Raw genomic sequence first — 20,601 nt, 5'->3', positions numbered from 1 at the left:
CCACAAGCCTTCAAGAAATGCAAGGTACAGAAGAACCAGTTAAACGTTATGTGGAGGTCCAACAGCAAGGCTTGGGTCACTCGTATCTTGTTCATTGAGTGGATTAATGAGGTCTTCGGACCTGCAGTGAAGAAATACCTTTTAGAAAAAAAATTGCCACTCAAAGTTTTGCTGGTTATGGATAATGCTCCTGCTCATCCTCCAGGCCTTGAGGATGACTTACTGGAAGAATTCGAATTCATTAAGGTCAAGTTCCTTCCTCCCAACACTACTCCATTACTCCAACCCATGGATCAGCAGGTCATTTCAAACTTTAAAAAGCTTTACACCAAGGCACTATTTCAGCGATGCTTCGAGATGACCAAAGGAACTAACCTTACCCTCCGAGAGTTTTGGAAAAATCATTTCTACATCGTAAATTGCGTCAAGATCATTGATAAAGCCTGAGGTGGGATCACCAGGAGAACACTTAATTCTGCTTTGAGAAAACTGTGGTCTGATTGCATTGAGGAGTTTGCTTATGAAATTGTGTCCTTGGGGAAGACCATGGGACTGGAGGTGAATGAGGGACAACATTCAAGAGCTGGTGGAGGAACATGGCCAGGAGTTTACCACCGACAAACTGATGAATCTACATCGTGAGCAACAGCAAGAGGTTATGGAGGAAATCTAATCTGAGGAGGAGGAGAAAAAGACGGAGACATCCCTCTCTTCAAATGAGATTAGGGAGGTGTGTAAAATGTGGGAAACAGTGCAAAATTTTGTAGAAAAGTACCACCCGAGTAAGGCTGTGGCAGTGTGAGTGATGAATCTATTTAACAACAATGCAATGTCATATTTCCGTGAAATCCTCAAAAGGAGGCAAAAGCAAGTGTCATTGGATAGGTTCCTTGTTAAAGTCGCACAAAAAGAAAAAGTCAACAGATAGCAGTGATTCCGTTAGTGACAATGAAAGTCAACCTACCCAATACAATTACTGTAATATGTAACTGTAATGTAATTAATAAATTCGATTACTTTATGTATATTACATTTAAATGATAAAATATAAAAAGGTATACACATATAAGGTATACGAAGGTATATGTATTTTGTGTTAATCATTTTTATATGAATATTTTTGAGTTTTGGAACGAATCATCTGAGTTTCCATTATTTCTTATGGGGAAATTCGCTTTGATGTAGGAGTGCTTTGGATTACAAGCACGTTTCCGGAACGAATTATGCTCGCAAACCAAGGTACCATTGTATTCCATAATCCTGATCTCATTTTTAACATTCTCCTTTGCACTCTCTGCACTGCATTAGAATTACAACAGAAACCAGGAGACCTGACCTGTGCTGAATAATCCAAGTGAGGTCCTATCAAAGCCTTGTAAAGAAGCAAAATGACATCTTTATCTTTACATGTCAAAATTCATTTCAGCATTGCAATTATCTTTTGAGTTGTATTTGCAACCTTTGATACATGGCCCTAAACTTCAACTTCCTATCTACTAACACTCCAAGATCCCTAGCCTCATCAGGTTCTTCTAGCATAATCCCACCAATATAATACGACATTGGATATCTAATCATGCCAGAGTGAATGACTTTACATTTACTGACAGTGAACTGCCATTCATTTTCCCATGCCCATAATTCCAGCCTATTCAAATCATTCTGCTAGTACTGCATATCAGCAGAATTCCTGATTACCTTACCTATCTTTGCATCATTAGCAAATAGCTGTATGTCGCTTGTCAAATCCTTCCCAATATCATTAATATACAGATTGAATAACAGTGGACCAAACACTAATCCTTGTGGTACACCACTGGTTACCTTAAATCTTGCAGACTCACATCCCCCATATACCACTTTTTGATCCTCTTATCCACACTAATATTCTATAATTCAAACCCATATTCTCCAGTTTATGCAACAGTCCTCCATGCTGTATTCTGTCAAAAGCCTTAGCAAAAAATTTGAAAAGTATTATGGTGTATCCATTCCCCTTGTCTAGCTCAATGGTAACATTATTATAGAATGTGAACAGGTTGCTAAAACATGACCTTCCCTTTGTAAACCCATGCTGCTCATTGCAAAGTGGTGATTCTCTGTCATCGCATTTCTGAATGTGAGCCCTAACCAACTTTTCCAAAATCTTCACCACTACTCCTGAGATACTGATTGGTACTGAGATTTTCACCACCCTTGTGCAATGGGATTACCATACTTTCTTTCCACTCCTGCAGAATATTTCCTGCTGTTCTGAGACTCAAATTATATAGCCTGGTCAAAGGAATAGCCAGTTCAGCTGAACACTCTTTTAGCATCTGTGCTGATATCCCATCAGTCCCTATTGCTGAATTCTTATTCAGTTTGTGCAACAGCACTAATACCTACTCCCCATATACCTAAGTTTCTTCATCCAGTGAAGAGGTAGCAGTGAGCTCAATGTTGCATATGCCAGGTTGATAGCTTTTAGGAAAATGGTTACCCATTAATTGAACAATCTTTTCTGCATCAGTCACTCACGTGCTGTGGGCATGGATGTTTGTGATTGTCTATGAAAATATTAGTGGCGTTGGTGGGCGGCGGTAGATGATGAAAGTAGTCGTGGTTCGTTGTAGTTGGTGGATTGAATGGTGGAGACAGAGAGTTGTGGAGTAGATGCCCTCCCTTGATGAGTCTTTGGACTCCCTTGAGGTGTCATGTAATAATAATGATGCCATCTGCATTCAGTAGAGTTATTCTTTCATATTCTTTCTTTCTTTTGCATATCGATAGAATTCTTTGCAATTGTCTTTAGCTTGCAGAGCCAGTTTCTTTTCATACTAAGATTTAGCTTTCCATACAACAGTTGTGAGACTCTTCTGGCCTGCATAAGGATAGTTGAATTATTCAATGATCAGTTTATCAGTATATATATCATCCTCATGAAGGCAACATCAAGAGAAGCTGGAGTGTAGACTGTATGGAAGAGGAGGGATTGATGGTAAATGAGCAGGAAGTATATGAGAAATTAAGTAAAATTGATGTTAATAAGGCAGTAGGATTTGACAGTATATTTGCACGTGTCTTGAGGGAATGCCCTACAGAATTAATGGTATTTTTGGCACAACCATTTAACATAAGTCTTGTGGCAGGGTGAGTAGTCAAAAAAGAAATGGAAGGTGGATAAAAATTATTCCACTTCACGAATGGATGATAAGATTAAGGCTACAAATGATAGACCAGTGTATCGGGGTTGTTGTTAAAGTGTTAAAGAAATTGGTGAGGACTAGGATTCATAAGTAAGGTTGATAATAGCAGTATTCTTTGATGGTCAGCATGGATTTGTTAGGGGGGGGGGGGCATTATGTTTCAGCAGTCTGCTTATGTATTACAACAAGGTGACATACTCGATAAAGGAGATGCGTATACAGGGTGCACTTGGATTTTTCAAAAGCCTTTGATAGACTGCCACATGACAAGTTGGTAGCTAAACTGAAGCAGATGGGATTAAATACCAGACTATTAAGTTGGATAGATGATTGGCTGTCGGACAGGTATATGGAGGAGTGGAAGGTCACTAGTGGAGTACCACCAGGATCTGTTTTGGGATCATTATTTGTTTGCTGATGATTCAAAGTTGAAGTCTATAAAAAGTACAGCAGTCATTTTGGCCTTGCAGGAGGATCTGAATAGACTGTGAGTGGGCAAATGATTTTTCAGTTTAATATTGCAAAGTGCAAGGTTGGAATGCAGAGTAATACAATTAATGGAGAAATTTTGAAGAAGGTGGGGGAGATGAGCGTCTGGGAGTGATAGTGAACAGACTTGGAGTTGTGGATTCAAAGTTGAAGTCTATAAAAAGTACAGCAGTCATTTTGGCCTTGCAGGAGGATCTGAATAGACTGTGAGTGGGCAAATGATTTTTCAGTTTAATGTTGCAAAGTGCAAGGTTGGAATGCAGAGTATACAATTAATGGAGAAATTTTGAAGAAGGTGGGGAAGATGAGAGTCTGGGAGCGATAGTGAACAGACTTGGAGTTTAGGGGTCACAATGCTAAAATTGTAAGAGCATCCCAATAGATTCTGTCAACGATGAGGATATCGACATGCAGAGGCAAAGAGGTTATGGTTCCAATGTATAAGGCTTTGATCTGGCCACATGGACTACTGTGCACAGATTTGGTGATCTGCTTTTCAGGGGGATATATTGGAGAAGTTTATTAAGTTAGTGGCAGGTCTAAAAATGCCAGATATAAGGAGATTGAGGGAATGCAACTTACAGAACCTTGGAAAGAAGAAAAGGGGATATGATTGTGACATATACATTGGTGAGGAATTGTTACCAGATTAGTGTGGAGAAGATATTACATAGAGTAGAACAGCAAGGGTAGAACTAGAGGCCATCCGTGGAAGTTGTATAAAGAGGGTGTGCACTGGGGAGTGAGAAGCAGATTCATTGGATGGATAGTGATTGGTCCATGAAATGCATTGCCTGAAAGTGTGGTGAGTGCAGAAACTGCGAATGGGTTAAAGGCACGGTTCGATGATCTTTTGGCATGGAGAGTATGGACTTCCCACAATCAGTCCTTTGACTCCATGGAGGTCACATAATAATAATAGCAACAACATGCTACCTAAGACAGACATCCCTCAAGAAATCCAAAAATTCAGTTCCCCTATTGCTGTATGCTGTCTCCTTTGCCCAGTTTATATTGCTATAGTTGAAGTTCCCCATAATAACCACTCACTTTGCACTTGCCAAACTAATGTCTAAACATTTCCTGCTCATCACCAGTTATATTTTCTGGTCTGTAGCAACATCCTGCAAAATATAAACATTTTATCAACATCTGTCTCATTCTCAAAACCATTAGTATGATCTCCACTGTGATTCTCCACCCCGAAAAGGCACAATTCATCTCTTAGCATTAGTAACACTTCACTGTCACATTTACCCTCTCTGTCTTGCTGAAATAGGCTATACCCTTCAATTTCTGTCCCAATTAGAACATCCTCCTCAGTTAACCAAGTTTCACTAATACCAACAGTCTTTGGAGAGGTTGAGTCAATAAATACCACAAAATCATTCCCTTTATTTCTAATGTTCCTAGCATTTGTATACAGAAAAAACAGCACATTGCTAGTATTCTTGTAGCTATTATTACTCCCTTCATACCTCACCTGGCTCTGTAATATAGTGTGCATGCTCTAATTTCTCAAGCCACTATCCATACATGAGGCTATCCCTGTTACATTTCACCTGTACAATTCTAGTCCCCATCCTGATACACTCACTTGCCCAGAAAACAACAATCTCTCCAAATTTCTGTGCCATAATGACTTCTTTAATTAGGACTTAATTAGTGGCAAATTAGGACAAATTAATGACTTCCATCATTAATTTGTATTATAAAGTAAATTTATTGTCTATTTTTATTAAATATTTTTATTTAATAAAAATTTATCATTAATATACTAAGTTATAAATTTAATTTAAGAGTTATAATTTACAAAATAAAATGATACACAGTAGTGTATAATACATTATGAAAATTATGGATACAACTACCATGTTAGAGTAAACTTTAGTTCAATATAAACCAGAATATACACTCATCTTTTTGACCTTCACATTAAGGTCATCTTCTGGAGTATAGGTATATATACAAAGAAACAACTACAATCTACATGGCATGCTAAAGTTACTGATCAACCGTTAAAACTATTTGCCTGACCTCTGGTGTTAACAAAAAAAAAAAAAAAAAAACTTCACTACATCAAAGCTAGAATCCTGTTATTATTATTATCTGTTTAATTAAAAAGTTAGATTAAACCAGAGAGTAACATGTTCATACAGAAAATATAGATAAATAAATAAACAAAAATAAAATTACTTATATAAGTTGCAACAACTGGTATGGATAGTGGCCAATAAAAGATAGAAAATTGCTTAGAGCCCTAAAGTCAGGGTTTGCTGGAAACTAAGTGGGCTGAATGTGTGTCATCCAAATTCTTGGGATTTTTAAGCCCCCATTATTATTAAGATTAGGATGGTTAATCAAAATTTCATAGGCTTCTTTAATTTTTTGTTCATACCAAGTTTTTGTACGATGCAAAGAACAAGTACTTTTCCAATCAATTTGATGTAGGGTGTTAAGAGCGTGATCTGAGAGGCCTGCTTCACCAAAATTATTATATTTAATGTGTCATTTGTATTCTTTTTTATGGATAAGGATTGTACATCCAGTTTCCCCAATATAAGGTAAGTTACAGGTGCAATAGATGCAATAAACTCCAGGGTGTACCAATGGGGGGGGGGGGGTGTTGAATATGTTTTTTAATTTTAAAGGTGGTTTAAAAGTGGCATTAAGATTATAATGATGTAGAATTCTATTAATTTTTTCTGATAACCCTTTAATGTATGGAATGGTTATGGTTTTACTGTAATCTATATTACTTTTTGATGAAGTTTTATGAAGAATTTTATTAATTGTATTTTTCCTATATCTATTATTTATAAATGTATTGCTAATAAGTTTTAATTCTTGTTTAAGAGCTTGTTCATTAGAGCAAATTCTTATAGTTCTGTTTTTGAGGGTGTTGATGACTCCAAATTTTTGCGAAGGGTGGTGATATGAATTAGCATGTATATATTGGCCGGTGTTTGTAGGCTTGCAGTAAACAGTGAAGGATAGACAGCCTGAGAGAAGACATGTGACTAGTGTATCCAGGAATGGGAGCGAGTTCTGATTTTCAATTTCAATAATAAATTGTTTGCACTCATGTTGTTTGTTCAGGTGGCTAAGGAATGTGTTTAACGTTTGGCGACCGTGTGTCCAGATAGCGAACATGTTGTCAACGTATCTAAGCCAAACTGTAGGTTTTAGAGTAAAGGAATCAAGAGCACATGGCTCAAAAGCTTTCATATCAAAATTAGCAATTGGGGGACATAGTGGTGAGCCCATGGCCATACCTTCTTTTTGTAGGTAAAATTTATTTTGCCACACAAAGTAACCGGAATGTAGTGTGTGGACAAAGAGAGCCGTAATATCGAGCAGAAATTTGTTCTGTAGAAGAAGAATTGTGCCGTTGATTGGGACATGTGAAAAGGGCAGAAATGTCAAAACTGACTAATAAATCATCTTTGCCAAGTGTTATGTTTTAATTTTGTTTATGAAGTGTTGTGTGTTCCTTATAGTAGTGCATAATAATTTTTTGACTGTTTATTTCATTCCTGTTAATTGTGCAGTATAGATCTCTTGTCAATTAATTTATATTATCTAAGAAATTTCCCAAAGAAGCATACATAAAGTTACACGAAACTAGTATAGAAGTGTATACTAATAAAGTTTTTTTCATATCAGAATTACACATAATTCTGATATGAGTAGAGTGTAATTATCTACTCTACTCTACTCTCAGAAAGTAGCTGCACTGATTAACTATCCATCCAACCTACATTGGATAAAAGAGATATTTGACTACTTCTGCTTCCATGGTTGATGAAATTATGGTTGAAGCATCATCATAATTATCGTATGCCGTGAGACCAGCATATGATAATTATCAATTGTGTATATTCTCTCCCCTGTTTGCCTTTTTTGAGGAATAAAAAACATGAGATTCCAGAAGAAAATGCCCTCCTACCTTTGTAATCAGCTGATTTACCTTTGTTTAAAAGGTCAGTAAGGGTCCTCATATTCTAAATGTGATTTGAACTCAGGTCAGTGTTTCCAGTTGAAGGAGACAAATGCTACTCTTTCTGTGTGTGACAGATGATTTTCATTGCTTGTTTCAAAACCATGGTCCTGTTTACTGGAGGCCTATAGTAGCTTAAAAGGTACCACAATCTATAGCAGGGTTACTGATTATCTGATCTGTTCACAGTGCTAATGCACTATAGGTTGACCACTTTGTTTTGTCAGATATGAGCTTTTAATTTCATAATCGAAAAGTCAGTGAATGGATCAACTAATAGCATCTGAGATTTCCCTCTAGATACATACACAGTGTTTCTGGACTGGGATCAGCAACCAGTTGATTGTGGTTGAGGTCGCTTGTAGAAATACATAATTGTAATAATAAACTAGAAAAATAATTTTTCCCCATTTAAGGGGGAAAACAAAAAATTCTGTATTGTAACATCACATCTCTGGCTGATAAGGGCATCACTGTTTTAGTTTAATGATATTTGTTGTATTGGAGCATTTGAATCTGATAAAAATATACAAGTTCATCTCGACAGTCCAAATGTTATATTGCAAATAGTTCACACTGTGTAGAAGGTCATCGGTGCCTTTTCTTTTAGAATATATATTGGTATACTTTAAAACTGGTGCCTCTAGAAAACAGTACAGCTCAAAAAAAAAATAATAATAATAATAAATAAATAGAATAAAAAATACACAATACATGGCAATAATATATAAACACAACTCACTATGAGTGGCTGCTTTTTCAGAACACCTCCCCATTTTCCTAAATGGAGGCCTCATTCCTAATATATATATATATATATATATTACTAATCTGTACTTTAATGTTATGTTAATTTTTAAAAAATCTGCAAGTATAATATAATTCACCAGTTGGGCATTATCCTGTTAATAATTCTTCTGGACATTCGTTAGAAATATGCAATTAATACTCTTCTAAAATAATTTATATAACAATACTTTCAAACATCTTCATGTAAACCAAACATTAGCTTTAGAAGTTGATTGCAATCACTATCAGTAAAACTTGAATGGTTGTAATAGTGGTATTACTGTGTCATTGTATATATATATATATATATATCCTTGAAAGAAAATAAAATTCATGTTGTAGTACTGTGTGTTAAATTAAATTGTAACAAAAAAAAAAAATAAATAAATAAATAAAATTATAACATGTTTTTGTTTTTTCCATACATATTCTGTAATATTAAAATTGTTACAATAATTATCAATATCTCAGTGTTACTTCATTCTAACAAAGAACAAAATGCTGAATCATCCAAAATAGGATTAAATTGTGGCCTTACTTGGAAAAAAACTGTAGCTGGATTTACTCCTCTTGGATATTATTATTATTCATATAGATACTTAATGGAGTCAAAAGACTCATTGCAGGAGACCCACACTATCCATTAAATTTCCATTATCACCATCCATACATCTCCTTAAACCTATTCATTGTTGGGATGCTCACAACCACCTCTGGCAATCCATTCCACTCATTCCCCACTCTCCAACTGTGGTAAATGAGTAGAATGTTTTACCACTACTCCCCCCCCCCCCCCGTATTGAAAAATTTATTTTGCATCAATGTTGTTATAGAATGCCTTTAGTAACTTATAGTTTCTATCATATCCCCTCTCCTCCACCTGTCTGCAACCCACACACACCCTCAATCTATTCTCATAGGGAACATTCCACAGACCTGCCAGCAGCCTGGTCATTCATCTCTGAATCCTCTCTATCACCTGCTGATCCCCAAGAAATGCAAGTGACCCTAAGTAATGCACTTCCAATGTAATGCACTGCCAATTTATTTAAATCATCTTGTAAGATATCTATAGTATATCATCTTTATTAACTATTGTCCTTGCTACTTTTGCATCATTAGGAAACAACTGAATATCCCCCTTCAAATCTTTCACTATATCATTAATGTACAAATTAAAGAGTAGTCGTCCCTAGTACAGAGCTCTGGGGCACTCCACTAGTCACCTTCATTTGCCTTGATTTCACTCCACCCCTTTGACGTCTATCTATCAGCCACCAGCCTCATATCCATTCCCATTTGCTCCAACTGATGTAATAGTTTTCCATGTGGTATTCTGTTAAATACCTTTGCAAAGTCCAGCAGTATCGTGGTGTAGCCATTTCCTTTATCCAATTCTGATGTCACCTTATTATAAAATGTGAATAAATTACTATTACTGAGGTAGGACCTACCTTTTACAAAGCCATGCTGCCCCTTATCATATTCCTATCCATCCATTCCTGAATTTACTTTTACGAGGGTGGTCTGAAAAGTTCTCGGTCTCAACCATAAATGGCCTTTCCATTCCCTTGGAATCTTGCCAGAGCTAAGACTTAGATTAAACAACTTCATCAGAGGCACTGCTAGTTTACTTGCATGTTCTCATAGCGTACAAGCTGACATACCATCCAGACCTACAACTGTATTCACATTGATATTTTTGAATATACTGAGTACATCCAGTTCATCTACCTCAATACTCGCATCAGTCTCTATCACCTCAGTAACTGCATAGTCACCACCTGGATGATATACCCTTGCAAAGTGATCACTTAGTAACTGAACTATTTCTTCTGCTTTTGTCACTTTCCTACCATCAGCACTGATTAAAGTTATCTTTATGGAATCATTCTTTCTCTTATCTGCTACATAGCAAGTAAAAAAAATCTTTGGGATATGTGGAAAATATTCTATGGTGCAAAAATATATGATGTTATCATGCTGAGCTATCTTGCCTGTCACTTACCTGAGAAAGAAACCTCAGTTCTATTCAGATAATCTATTCAGTGGCATATTTCTACTGCTTTTACAAAGCAAAACTGAAACATCAAAATAATAAGGGTGTCATTAAGGATCCTATGATTGAGGGAAAAAAAATGAAGTTGAAGCTGATCACTATTTTTAACTGTGTTGCAGTGCATAAAATCCATGTGGGCATTACCTTTCAAGTGACTTCATAAGCAATGGAACTGGGAAATATTGAAGTATTTTTCTCTCCTCCTCTTGGCTGATAGCTTCATACCATTCTTTTGGTATCACAAATCTCCTTCAATTTATGGAACAGCAGTAAAACGGTTCGACAAGCCAGCTCCCAAATAGTACATGGAATCAAACTTTTTGGTAATGTATCAAGAGGCCTCTTCAACCAGGTGGGGGAGGGGGGGTGGAAGGAGTCTGAGTATAGTGGTGTGTATGTGGTCAATGGACTGGAGACTGCATGCTCTCTCTCTCTTTTTCTCTCCCTCTCTCTCTCTATATATATATGGGAAGGTAGGTCTTTTACTCAAACTGCAATGTCCTATTATTTATTTAACTCATTTTCAACATAAATCAGCCATGCAGGTAATCATAAATAATTTCAAACCACTCCAGATAAAAAAATAAAAATAAAAATTTCCTCAAAAAATTACAAAAAAGAATCAAACTCAAACCTAAAAAACATAAAAACTCATTCCAAAAGAGGGGGGGGGAACATACACTTTACCAACAGTTTTATTTTTTAATTCTTAACTCCAGTATACATGATGTGTGCCATCACTGCTTACAGACATGTAAACCTGACCCATTATATTTTTAACAGAACTTCAACAGTAATCCTCAACTTTCCAAACTGCACTCCTCATCATTCCTTCTGTCATTGGGGGGGTGGGGGGGTTGCATTTGTCACATTCAGCCTCAGCGCATTCATTTTCTGTGTTGTCTGTTTCTCTACAAAGTTTGATAACCGCTTTGACCTTTTTCATTGTTTATCTTTGTAGCTTGATTATCTAATCCAAATATCATTACTGCAAGATTATCTTTCTTGGGGACTTCAGTGTTCAAACTCACTTTCCTTCTCTAATTCCACTGATCAAACTGGAAAAGATGTATAGATATTTTGCCAGTAATATTCTCTCTCACATATTGTCCACCTACCACCAGAATGCCTTATAACCTAACCTCTTCATTTTGACTTAAATAGTTCTCCTGATAAATAGATGGAAGCTCAAACTACAATCTCATCCAAGACCCTTTACTTTCCTCCAGAATGGCCTTCACCTAGCCACTCTCAGTCTTGTGTCCTTTAGCCATGCACTAGTACCATATGGAATGATCTGTGTGATTTCTATTTCTCCTTTTGTTGAATTGATTACATTTTTGCTCTTGGATCTGTACAACTGCTTCCACTAAAAACTTCCACTTCATTCCACTAAGAAAGATTTCTTAGTGGAATGAAGGCCATCATCTTCCATTCTATCCAAAAATCCAGACAGCTATCCAAATCTTGTTTTTATTTTTATTTTTCCAATGGATGAGCCAAGCAGTACAAGAAAATAATTTAACATATTACAAGTGGGTTGAAAATAAAACTCCAGCATCTCACTCAGACTACATGGCAGCACATAAACAACTGCAAAATGACCATTGACAAATCCAAACTTCAAAAGAGCTATCAGTACAAAAAACTTCCCCTATACTGAAATGACAGTTAATTCTTTTAGTCCCTTACTAAGGCCATCCAGTCCAACACCTTCCCATTTTGTTTCTATCACTCTCTTTCACATATAAATGGTACCATTGTAACATTACCTAAAGATAAGAATGACCTCCTGGCATCATTCTTCTCCTTCAACTCTTGTGTTGATGAAGAAGGTAAAATATCCCCACTTTACCAAGAATTGATCACTGCATGTCTCTAATCATCAGAAAAGACATCAGAAGAACCCCATGCTTAAAACTTGAATTAATGCCCATCATGTGTTTCCTTTACAATTCATTATACTCATCTGGCACTACCAGATAAGTATGATGGATTGAATATACACTTATTTCCATATAGCATGGAAATAAGTGTATATTCAATCCATCCCAAAGAAAGCCAGCATCAAACATCATCCCATTGCACTTGCATCAGTACTATGGAAAATAATGGAAAGTTATCTTCAGTCACAATTGCAAACAACTAATGAATTTTCATCTGATTCTGGCAGGATTTGTACAAGGTTCAGGCACAGTGATATCCTCTGGTTCAGAATTAGGCTCAGCATCCATGGTACAAGGAAATATTTACAAGAATCCATCAACAAAGGTGAGTTAGCCTCATAAGATGTAAAGTTTTTTCTGGAAATTTCATATTTTTCATCAGATATGACATACATATTGGCCAACAATAACATGCACTTGTCTCAATGTAAGATGATTAGATAAATCTAAACAATTTTCCCACAAAAACGATATCAAAATCAGTCAGCCTAAATTAGGCAGAGTGACTTATTTTTAGACTTGTAGGGGATTTGTTAATCAAATGGTTTAGTAATGAAATAGGGAAGGAAGGAAAATAAGCAGAATTAAAATCTTAGTTTCTTTATAATGTAATCTGAACACCACCTTTCCTAGGCACCTGATTCATGACTTAACCCACTCACTAAGTCTGTGGCAGAAAATTATAGACCAGTCAGTATCTTGGTGGTGGTGAAAGTACTGAAAGAGTTGGTCATAAAGAGAATTCAGGAATGGATGAATAAGAATATGATACTCTGTGAGGAGCAGTATGGCTATGTGAAAGTTCGGTCATGCCTTAGTAATCAACTAACTTTTTGTAATAGAGTGACAGCAGAGTTGGATAAAGGGAATGCTATGTGATGATACTGCTGGATTTTGCAGAGGTGTTTGACAGGATACCATGTTGAACTCTGTTATGCAAACTTCAGTGATTAAACTCTAAACGAATAAACTCCAGGGCCCTTAAAGTAAGGATCATGAATGTGAAACTATTGCTAGATTGTCACAACATTTTTGTAATTTTATTTATTTATTTATTCTGGTGAAGAGCCATCAGGCCTTCTCTTCCACACCACCAGCAACATTAAATACGAATACAAAATTACAAATTAATATAATACTTCTTCTTCTTCTTCTTCTTCTGGTTCCCATCTGCCATACGGCCGGGGGAGGGTAGCTATATGCTACCATTCTAGGGAGAGATGATTATGAGCAAGGTGGTTTCCCGTTGCCTTCCTTGCCGTAAGTATTTATGACTGTAATCTGTGTGTTCACAGGGCCGATTTGCCTGCTTGCAGGATGAAAAACCCCAGATAAACTGGCGGAAAAAACCCTGCTGCCGATGCCCAAGACCGGCTAACTTGGCTATGGCTGAGGAAGATCCTTAAGCTCCTCACGTCGTGGACGGGAATCGAACCTAGGACACTCCTTCCCCAGGCATAGGGTTGCGAAGCGCAAAGCCACTAGGCTAACCGCGCGGACATAATACTTCTAACATATTAAAAGATAATTCAATTTAAGATAACATTAGGTTATATGAGCGATGAAAAAACAGGTCTATTCAGCTTGTTATGTAAATGCAGAAAAGAATCACTGCAAGATAATGCACTGCAGGAAGCTCAAAACCTCCCTGTCCCTTTCATCATGCATTCGTAATCAGGCGACTGTTGATATTGACTTTATATACACATTCAAAACTGTAAACAACTGTTGAATCATGACATAATAATGTAGGCATAATTACCATAAAGGGAGAAAAGTCACAAAACAGAAAAATGTTCCGGGGCAGGCCCCGGCTGAATTTAACCACTGTCAAACTTCAACAAATGGGGATGGATATGAAACTGGTGATATGGATAAAAGAGTGACTGATGGACAGATACCAAAAAGTAGTATATGGGAGATGAAGTGGTGGAGAAGATCCAGAGGCAAGTGACCCGGATGGTGAGTGGTCTGTGGAATGCGAGTATAGATTGAAGGTTTGTGGATTGCAAAAGTTGTTTGATTTAAGTTACTTAAAGAATTTTATAGGACTGATGCAGTGGAAATGTTTCAGCACTTGGCTAAAGGGGCAGAACAAGAGGTCATTCTTGGAAGTTGGGTAAGAGTGTGGTTAGCAAAGGCATGTGCACCAGATTTTTCACTTGTAGAGTAGTGAATGAATGGAATGGGTTGCCTGAGTCGATTGTGAGTTCTTTGTCTGTTGATGGTTTCAAGGAGAGGTATGATAGATATTATGTTGATAGTTTAGATCTCCCACAATAAGTCTTAGGATTCCGTGAAAGTGCCCATGCAGTAATAATAATATAACTTAAAAAATAAATAATAATAATCTAGTACCTACAGGCCCATAAATGAATGAACTGTCCAGATAGGTTTTTGTAATCATAATTTCAGGATAAGGTAGATAAATATAATTATTAAAAATGACTAATGCTTTTTATTTCCCAAAGGGAATAGCCGTGGTAATTTAGCCCTAACTTTTGAAGTTAACATCTGGGAGAAGAGCAGTGAAGCAATTTTCTTGAATTTGCAGGGCAAAAAAACCTGAGTTTTCAGGAGGGGGGAAAAAATCCTTGCCAGAGATTGACTAACTCGAGCACCAGTTGAAGAGAGAAAGTCTCTCTCTCTCTCTCTCTCTCTATATATATATATAGAGAGAGAGAGAGATTTACTCACAGAGAGGCATGTTTTTCAAACATTAAATAACTATAAGCCGAGAGATAAAAAATAGAAACAATTTTAATTTAAATAAACTGCATATCTAGTTTCGTCTTCTTAGAAGACTTGTTCAGGCATAACATGAGGAAACTACCAACAAACATTGCGAGAAAAACTCAGTACATTAAAGCATTAACATTTAAAGCCCATCTGTGTATCTCTTCATTGTTGGGTATGCACACACATTTAAGGTCTCGTGAACACCTAAGTTGGATAGCAACACAATGATAGCCCAAGAGATTACAACTGATTTTAGTGTTGAGATGTACTGAATGGAGGTCGATTTCTTTAGATTCTACAATTCTTTCCAGTTCATCATAGCATCAAAAGATATTTTCCGGTTTGTCCCATATGACTGTAATAGGAGTGCAATTGTATAAGCTCATTAGACTATATCTGGTAATCTGGAAGGAAGATTTTAACGTTTCCCTTCCAGATGTGCAGAAGTTATTAACTAAAACTCTCCAGAAACCAAAATTCTAGAACTATTGTGTATGAGGATAGATTGAGGGAATATGTTAACAAACAGAAGACAGATGATAATATTAAGACTTTTTAACTAATACGCTCTTTACACGTGTATTGGTGAAAAGATCGTATCAGTTAGGTGTAGAGAAAATGTTCCACAAAGTTGGGCAAAGACCAAAACGTTATCCCTGGAAACTTGTTAGGGAATAGAAGTAGACAGTTTTACTGCTGAGATTCAAAGTATGTTATACTTGGCAAGAAATTGTATTCTTCTTTGACTAAAAGATTAAAACGAGAATATAATTGGCCAAATATAATATACTTGATAGGATGAGGAATAAATGTTTTGAATGGAGAGCAGCGCATGAGTGGAATACATCGCCATAGTGTGTGATGAATACGCCTTATGATGAGTATGTTCAAAGCAAGATGTGGTGGAAAATAAAGTCTCTACAAGCATCTGTCTTTAAATAAAAGTGTTTATATTTATTTGTACTTTTCTCAATTGTAAATTATACGTATATATTAAATACTGTATATATGTAATGTTATATTTATTTACACATATTATTATTATTATATTATGTTAGATACATATATAATTTTACCAGTTGTCAGTATAGTTTCAATTGGATCACACTACTCTGTGAAATATTTCGAAATATTCGAATTTACATTTTTGTTTGTTTATTAAGGTGGCGCTTGAGAAGTGAAATACAAAAACTGTTCTTACGAAATAATTGTTTGTTGTTTCTTTACTTTAGTAATTTTATCTGCATAGTTAGCTTTCAAAGCTTTTTTCTTTTCTCTGTGTGTCATGGACAATTTTGTATAAAGGATGTTATAAGTAAGGAATGTTTTTCATTCAAATTTATTCTTGTGAATTATACAGATTTTATCTGTCATGCTTTAGGTGTACGTATCTGCACATGATCTCACGGAAATTTCACGCACAATATAATACAACATAGAGACTTAATTGTGGAATAACTTGTGTAGATATTCAGATTAAGACTTCAAAAAATAAGTGGTTTCATTTTAAACATTAGTCGATAATAAAGGCATTGTAATATCATCACTGTAGTGGCCTTTGTTCAAGAGCTAAATGTTCTGTGTTTTTTTGCTGTTGCATAGAAGTTAAAAGCTACTAATTATATCAATATATACAAATTGTAAGGTTACTAAATATAAAATGTATATCAAAATTTATATAAAAATATAAATGTATACATGAAAATTTGCCACATAAAGAAACAAATAATAATAAAATAAAGCGTCTGTGCTTACACATATAATTGCACATAATTGTTACCTTAATAAAGCAATGCTGTGAAGTACGCTTTGTATTCAACGATTCAGTGAAAAATCGAAATTATTATTATTATTTTATGTTAATCCCATAAACGAGAGTGTTTAGCCTATGCTTAGTATCCCGGATGGACAGAAATTTCAGATGAAAGAAGAAATACACTGAATTTGAATACCTGCCAATTATACTGTTTAGGAAATATGAGAGGAGGCCATTAAAAAAAACTACCCTCAAATTCAGTCAATGAAAGAGTGTTAGGTAACATTGTTTAAGATTGAAGGCTGAAATGCATTAACGGAGATAGGTTCGCACTTTCGAAGATAAAAATCGCCATAATTGTTCAGAATGTACGAAAGCGTACTATGCAAATTCAGACATGTTCGGCTCTATGTTGAACTCGCACGTAATCACAGACTTCATGTCTGAATTTTAAAGAACTGCAAGAAGTAATAATTTTTTTTAATCAATTGGTAAAATGGTGATATAAGGTAAAACGTCATGTGCTTCCAGTTTTTATTTTTATTTTTATTTTATTTTTTATTATTATGCATTGTAAACAATAGTTTACTATTTTCAGAAAAAATTTAGATATTTCACGTCGTAGTTTTCATATGCTGAAATATAGCAAATGTTCCACGTCGAACTGTAAAGGGAACTTTTGAAATTTCTCGTTTCTGGCGAACGAAACTGGACTGGTCAAATTCCTTTCACTTGCCGCCTGTTGGTTTCTCTCTTCTGGTCTAGACAAGTTCTGGGTTATCGTCCGTTTTGCAGATTTGGCGCTAAAATTTCATTTCAACACTGAATTGTTAAGCGATAGTAAGCAGTTGGTCTGTCTATTATTATTTAAATTTCCCTAATTTTTGTCAGCTACTCTGCGTGAAAGAAGACTTTCATCGTTTTCCCAAAACCAAATGATCTATGTAAGTTGAACGTATTCTTTATTGGTAATTAAGCTGTTTGCTAAATGGTCTAAATTTCCATAATTAAATTTTTGCCTCATGGTTGGCCGAATGAATGGCGACGTATCAGCTCTTTGCCAGCAAGCTGAAGATCGGGTTCTCTACGTGGGTATCGTGTTTCGATATTAATGTCGAATTTAATCTCCCAGTATGAGACCACTTTCCTGCTTATTGAAGGCCTGAAAAAGTTTAATATTTGGTTTCTTTAGAGGAGGCTTCCGGATTATATAATACAGTTAATAAAAAACTAATGGTACAATGTACTGTAATGGGGGGGGGAGCATGGAGTTGCATAAAATTGATTCTGATAATGAAAAATTGCACACGCACAAAGAAGTTTTTAGGAAAATTATGTACTTTGTAATAAAATAATTATGTTTAATATAGTTTTTTTGTTGTTGTTTCCATCGCAGTTTTATTTGCATCCATCAGGTGGCACATAATTTTTTTCATTTTAATAGCTTGATAAAACTTGCCTTAATACATTCATAGAAACCGTTTTCTGGACAAAGACATCCCCTAGAGCAGTGTTTCTCAAAGAGTGGTACGCGTACCCCCGGGGGTACGCAAAAAAGTCGTTAGGGGGTACGTGGCAATTTTCGGCTATGCATAATTAAAGGAGTCATATTTTTTCAACAAACAGTGCAATTAGAGACAACCGGGATAAAACGGCACTAACTAATGAATCACATCCCCTTTCCAACAGAAACTGCTGTATAGACCAAGAAAAACTATATGTTGCCCTTCCCTAGAGTCGTCCTTCCCTCAGTCCTATGTTGAGCTTTTCTATGCCACTGCGTTCCAGTCATCTCTTTAATCTCGTTCTCCCCATATCTTTGACGCGGACTTTTTCAAACCGTTTTAAGGCCTCCAATAAGTATATTCGTGTTTCTTAATACCTGCATTTTTGTGGTACTGGCATGAGTTTTTTTTTTTTTTTTTTTTTTACCTGTTAATTATACAAATTAATTTTCCGATACTAACAAATGATTTTCATCCAGAAGCGTGTTCGCCCTCACTGCAACTTTTATCATTCTCGGGGACATATTACGTGTTCTTGTAGTGGAAACGGTCTGAGATCACAAGCAGTTCGCTACCAGTCTCTTTAAATCTATAAGCGAAAATATTTTTAATACTGATTTTTTAAGGGAATTTATTGTATTTTGGCTTCTGTTTCTTAACAAGAATTAAATAATAATGCTGGACCGATTTTTTTTCAGGTAAAATATCGAGAGATAGAGAAGCCAGGATGTATAACAACGTAAAACAGAAAGCGAAGTGCAAAACTTGCGGAAAGAGATTTACTTCAGTTTTACGTCTTCTTATTCACAAATTAAAAAAGCACCTTAAAAAAAATTCTTTCAGGTATCGTCGTCATTTCTCATGCGAAACTTGTGGGCGAATAATTCCGTCCCCTTCAGCTCTTGTCATACATAAAAGAATTCACACACAGGAGAAGCCGTACGCTTGTGTCGTGTGCAAACGGTTATTTTCTGTTCTTTCAAGTCTTCAAAGGCATCAGGTAGTACACACGAAAACGAAGCCATTTAAATGCGACTCTTGCGGAAATATATTTGCAAGAGCAGACGATCTGAAACAACACCAGCGAACGCACACAAAAGAGAAACCTTTCAAATGCGAACATTGTGAAAAGTGGTTTACCCAATCATCATCCCTCAGTAGACATAGACGAATTCATACGAAGTCTAAGCCGTTTGCCTGTGTTACTTGCGGGAAATCATTCAATCAACAATCGTCGCTTGCTAGACATGGAAAAGTTCACGAATTAACACACTCATGTGTATTTTGTGATAAAAAATATTCAACCGGAAACAATCTTGTTCGACATCTCAAAATTCATACACGCGAAAGCAATTTGTGTAAAACGTGTGGTAAGATGTTTTCGCATGCACCAAGTCTAAATAAACATATGAAAAAATGTATCCATTGAAATATAAATCTCAGGTGTTATTATTCACTGCATTGTGAGTGTAAAACGAAAATGTTATATCTGGATTTATCATAATAGAAAATACAGATATCATCTATCATTGTGTAATGGATTTTATGCTTTATCGTTACATATATATTGGTTGTTTAAGAAGTTTAACTCAAGAGATTTGAGCTTCCCCCACATTGTTTTAGATATCTGCGAATAGTGGAGTCATAACTGTATTTAAATTAAGTGAGCTGATATATTACTTTTCAGAAGATTGTATGATAGACTTTAAATATTAATCTTCAGATGTTGATTTCTGTATAAATATTCTAAGTTCAATTTATGTATGTTCACAAGCAACCACAAAGATTTTGAGTTGAAATATGAGTTTTCAGTTATTTCTTAGAATAAAAAAAGTTTGCCCTGTTAATAAACTGTTTTTTCATTACTTGTTTTGGGCTGTTTTATTTCTTTTAGCCAGGAACTACTCGATATAATAAAGTGCATAATCACGTGCCGCATTTACACACAGCTATGTGGGTAATACTAACGTCCTGTAACAATTAGAAATGGATTTTAATATTATTCTCATTATTATGTGGGAGGGCACACTACTCCGCTACAACTCACTGTCTCCCTTAACTTAATCCTTCAACTACACACCATTGCCATCTACTGCCCACCACCATCATTAGTAAAAAAAAAAAAAAAAA

The 20,601-nt window shown here is 35.7% G+C and overlaps 1 long non-coding RNA gene across 1 annotated transcript in view; it reads left to right on the top strand.

Annotated features, from left to right (window-relative positions):
- LOC150106875 (uncharacterized) overlaps positions 1-20,303 on the top strand; it is a 44,546-nt gene extending 24,243 nt beyond the window's left edge. Inside the window, exons 3-4 of the long non-coding RNA XR_016548333.1 lie at positions 12,699-12,796; positions 19,170-20,303. This is a non-coding gene — a long non-coding RNA (uncharacterized LOC150106875). The remainder of the gene's footprint in view (positions 1-12,698; positions 12,797-19,169) is intronic.
- The last annotated feature ends 298 nt before the right edge of the window (positions 20,304-20,601 follow it).

Source organism: Typopeltis vanoorti, chromosome 5 (genome assembly GCF_054136105.1).
Source record: "Typopeltis vanoorti isolate ZY-2024b chromosome 5, IOZ_Tvanoo_1.0, whole genome shotgun sequence".
NCBI classification, from domain to species: Eukaryota; Metazoa; Arthropoda; class Arachnida; order Uropygi; family Thelyphonidae; genus Typopeltis; species Typopeltis vanoorti.
This window is presented reverse-complemented; position numbering and strand designations above follow the sequence as displayed.